The following is a 5111-nucleotide window of genomic DNA, read 5'->3' as shown; positions in this document are numbered from 1 at the left end:
TTTAATTTGAGTTATATATATTTTGTTATGTTAAATGGATCTCCTCCCTAAATTTAAACATTTATTTGAATAGGAGGTGGCAACCCTAAGAAAAGTCAACACCTATTATTTAAGTTGGTGAATAATTAAGACCCTTTCATTAGTAATCAGGTCCCCTATTTTAAGTTGGCGACAATCATGTGACATAGTTCTAATCTATGCATCTATTGAATTGAGACGTCATGTATGTTTTTTTTTCACTTACAGTTAATCACACTGTATAACCCCAAACCAAAACACGTTTATTCACCAATTAACAAGAATCAATTACACAACAACTACTGCTACTAAGATGAACGTCATCAAGAATGTTGAAACCCTAAAAAACATAAAAGATGAAAGCATAAAATCAAGTGTTCTCGTAACAGTCCAATTAAAGCATACAATCAAGTCTTTAGAGCTATTGTCCAATTAATACGTTATGTCCCGGCATGTTCCGCCGTCTTTGGTAGGGGTGTGACAGATTGGTATCTTGCCGCAGGCTATAAAATATGCGGCTAGACATAACGACCAAGTAGCATGCTTAGGGTCCCTATACGTGATATGACTTTACGTGTTTGCACCCTAAGTTATATTATTGATTGTCGTAGCTTAAATACTACTTAATGATTTGATATTATTCTTGTACACAAAAGCACACACTATTTCAAGGATATGCCGTACACTTCAAGGATATGCCTTATCTCAGAACATTTTTCCTCCTTAAAAAAATGAATTTTATTTATTTATTTATAATTCTTTTTCTCAAACCTTAGTTGTTATTTAATTGGGAACAAGAATTTCTACCCGCGCGTTGCAGCGGTGTGTTTATACAATTATTGCGTGCCTTTACATATATGTTTAAACCCTTATTAATGGTTCTTAAATCAGTTCTAAACAACCATTTGATGACCAACAACAGTTCACAGTCCCACACAACACAACAATGGCTCCTAAATTAAGACTGCAAACCTTAACTTGCGATGGCGGTCCCCTAAACACAATAGCATGCCTCAATCGAGTTAGCAGCTCCCTGCTTCTGCGATTTAACTGAACCATCGCCTGTTAGAACATAGGTTTCACCTACAAATTACATATGATTACATTTTAGAAGACGTTTTTGACGTGTGATTTTAAAAGGTATTATATAATATTTCACAATTAGAATCAGATGCAATAAAAAATATCTGTAGTTATGTTTAAAAAAAGGGGTAAGTAGCAAGGAAACCCTCGAGAAGGTCTCTAAGAATGCAACTGACCAATAAGCTAGGCGTATTGCCGTCGCTACCAAATTGATAAAAGAAGGCAATGGTGTTGAACAAAAACCTACATCACATGGTAGAATGTCTGTTATATTCTTTTGGGTTGGACTTCTGTTACAACCAAGACTAATTTATGTCTTAAATAACATGATGTATATTCATAACTTAGCAACTTACTTATCTACTAATTAGCATATCATCTAGGCCAGTAACATCAATATATACTCCCACAACATGGTCACCTACAATATGATATAAATATTATGATATACAGTGAGATTGGAAACCGGGAATAGTACCTAAACAAAGCGTGGGCATTGCACGCCCTTGCAAGCAGCAGCCACTTTTAGATAAGCGAATCTGTAAATCAATCCGTCCAAATGAACAAACTGAAAAGAATAATATACATGTAACATCAATTAGAAGGAATTCGAGTGTGTGAAACTTGAAAAATCCTCAATAACAAAGTAGCTAACATCAAAATAATAAAGTTTGCAGCTTACAATGTTTCACTTCTATGGGTTAATTTGCCCAATTCTAACACCCTTATGAAATCATTGTAGTCTTGAATCATATGTTCATAAGTTACCCGAATCATATAAAATATCTAATAAAAAAGGCCATAATTTACATTTATGTGAGAAAAGGAGAAAGATTTACTAAAGGTGGTGACAGATTATTCTGGCGGTAGATATCAGCAGAGACGATGGGACCGATGGCGCTGCTCTCTCTTCCTTCCTCTACACAATAATGAAATTAAATCAAAACAATGGACTTCGATATGATGTCGCACCATCGCCACAAATCCTAATAATCTACCTTACTTGAACTCTACCGTTGTGTTCTCTACCAAAGCATGATTGAATAGAAGCTAAAAACGGAGTTGTTCAAAGCATTACAGCTGCAAACATGATAATATCTCGCCCCACAAAGTCGAGCTCTCGTAAATCAAAGAACGGGAAACCACCATATCTCATCTTTCCTATGAGGCAAAGGAATCTTTCTACCCGTCATGCTTCCTTGTTCCACACTTCTACCAAACAAAAATTCATCTATTTGGAACTGTCAAGTATTTCCAGTAATAATAAAACAATGGAAGTTATTTAAGAACACAAATTTGATTTTAAAAAAAAAACAGAGTCTAGCATAAACAGCTGAAGATAAACACATGCAAAAATCCCCTAAATAATTTTTAGGTAACCAACAGTTTCACATTTGATTATTTTATCACTGTCATAAAACTTTTATATGCACGAATGAATGTGATGATGGTCTTGGAAACTTAAGCGTGCGTAATATACCTAATTAATTAAAGCATTCAACCACTATAATTAGGTGGGAATAACTAAAGCTATAAACTTGAAGTAATAGAAGAATTAAGGCAGAATTTGGTACCAGAATCATCGAGAGTTTCTTCGAGCTTCCGATTGAAATCGAGCAGATGGCGCTTAATCAAAGTCGCCTCCGTCAAATCCAAAACCTCGAACTCGTCGTAGGACTTGATATCTATCGATGGCCGGACGTGGTGGTACCGGTGATGGTGGCTCGTCTGAAGTAAATCATCGGCGAGATGAAGAGAGAGGGTGGAAAGTTGGAAGAAAGTGATAGAAGATCTTGGCAATTGCGTGTCAGGTGAAGATCGAAGAAGATGTGGTAATTGATGACATAATATGTGTGGTAAAGAGGGTAGAGTTTTAAGATATTTGTCTGGTTAAAAATTGAAAGTTTCATGAATAATGAATAGTTAGACTTGTGAGTGATCAAAAGTTTAGTTTTTGATATATATATAATTTCCTTAAAAATTCCATCTTTTTGTTTCCATCTCATTTAGGATGATTCGTGTGGCAGATATGTAGTAACAGGAAGGGGCACACTTGTTATCCGAACCCTTGACACCAAAGCTTGCAAGCCTAAGGAAAAGCAATGCGCACAAATCTCAATCAGCCGCGAGACTCGGTTGCTTTCTTGGAGGGTTCGGTGAGGGTGTGAAACTTATTAGGCCAAAGCATATCACACCAAACGTACACGAATCTACTACCTTCATCGTATCAAATGTGGTCATGTGACGATCACCCCCTTAATTTTAACCGAATTCACGGTGGTTCGTGACTAAACTCAGTTTTTCCTTATTGTGTTTTAGTTGAATAGATATAGGTGAAGTATGTAAATAGGAGGTGGTTCCTGAATTACGTCAACCATCTACCTCAACACCCCCAATTCGATCTTAATTGATTTTGTTGAAGTCAAGCCATGGTGATGCATGGATATTTCATCGATAAGATCTTTGTTTAAATTTTCGATTTTGTTATGAATGATTATTTTCTCATTTTGTTGGGACAATCTCATGGTGATTCATGTACGTCTTAACCCTCGACTTACGTTATATTACTTTATTTAATTATTAATTTCATCAAACACTCCCAGTTGAGGTTAACAAAATTTTCATTGTGTAACCTCGTAAATTTTAACAAAACTCGAAATTTCGCATAGCTATACAGTTTATCCTAACACCTAATAAATGTTCACATTTCGTCCTTCTAGCATATCTTCTTCCCACCTCATTAACCGTAATCGTTGCACCGACAACTCAGTTCTTGTAGCATGCATTCCTACATTGCGAAGGGAATCGTGGAAGCTCTTTCAACACTCATTTCTCAGCTACAAACCGTGAATGCTGCTAGAACGCCCGTGAATCCAAACCCAATTTCCTGCTCCTTCAAACTATTCACGAATGCTAACCCAACCGATTACGTTGGGGCCGAGGGTGCTACCATCCTTCTCAAATGGTTTAAGCAGATGAAAAGTGTGTTCCTCCGTTGTGCGTGCCCGGAAGATAAGAATACAACCTATGCCTCAAGCGTCTTCAAACTGAGTGCCCTCACTTGATGGAATAGTAAAGAAACACTCTGTTGGCGCTGAGGTTGCCATGGATTTTTCATGGATGAATGTGACAATCGTCAATTTTAGGTTAACCTCGTTAACTCAACTCCGTTAATTCAAACTTTAAGATCGTTGAATCTATAACGCATACTTCATTACATTTAAACTAGGGTTTAAATGACGCTTAACACTTACTACATGTGTAGTAGTCTTTCGGGATTTGCACCGAAACGCAAACGATTGAGGAATAAACGAAAAACACTAAAACACTAATTATGTGATAATTATGTGTTAGGATTATGTTTTATGTGATAATATTATTGTCATGTTAATTTAATGTGCAAGTTATGATAGAAGGTTCTAGAAAAAGTAATACTTAATGTTAACTTAATGTGCAAGTTATGATAGAATGTTCTAGAAAAAGTAATACTTAGGAGTTGAGGGGCCAAAGTGTAACATCTTAGTCTATAAATACATGATAAACCTAAACCCTAACTTCCATTCCCATTCCTCTAGAAAAATCGGTCCAAACCCTAACTTCCCTTGTTCCTTGAGATCGATCCATATACATACACACACACTCAAGATCTTTCAAGTTTGATTGAAGATTAAGGTGCTAGGAAGGTATAAACAACTATTCTATGCATTCTCTATGTTTAATTGTTAGTTTTATTGGGTGAATTATAAGCCTTAATGGCCGATTTCTAGGGTTATGGTATTCATGTGATTCTTGAATTGATTTGATGATGATTGATAACTAGATTGATATTGTTGCATGATTATTGTTGTGTCTTTGATTTGAGTTCAAACAAAAACCCTAATCATGTATGTAAGGTGTAATTGATGTGCATGGATATTGTTTATGGAGTATAGAGTGTTATATGGATGCATGATAGTTCATAGATTGTTATTATGATGAGTTTTGATGTGAACAGATTCTGGACAGAACGT

The 5111-nt window shown here is 35.8% G+C and overlaps 1 long non-coding RNA gene across 3 annotated transcripts; it reads right to left on the bottom strand.

Moving 5' to 3' along the window:
• Nucleotides 1–816: 816 nt before the first annotated feature.
• Nucleotides 817–2885, bottom strand: LOC143543637 (uncharacterized). 3 transcript variants are annotated; one of them, XR_013137111.1, is made up of 6 exons: nt 2676–2885; nt 2100–2342; nt 1941–2020; nt 1580–1669; nt 1247–1344; nt 817–1101 (listed from the first exon to the last, which is right to left on the bottom strand). It is a non-coding gene; the product is annotated as an uncharacterized LOC143543637 (long non-coding RNA). The 3 variants fall into 3 exon arrangements; XR_013137112.1 differs by having other exon boundaries at nt 1580–1640; XR_013137113.1 differs by having other exon boundaries at nt 2105–2342.
• Between the last annotated feature and the right edge of the window lie 2226 nt (nt 2886–5111).

Source organism: Bidens hawaiensis, unplaced genomic scaffold (assembly GCF_021521415.1).
Source record: "Bidens hawaiensis isolate Kalapana, Puna unplaced genomic scaffold, B.hawaiensis_p1.1 tig00013241_1, whole genome shotgun sequence".
NCBI classification, from domain to species: domain Eukaryota; kingdom Viridiplantae; phylum Streptophyta; class Magnoliopsida; order Asterales; family Asteraceae; genus Bidens; species Bidens hawaiensis.
This window is presented reverse-complemented; position numbering and strand designations above follow the sequence as displayed.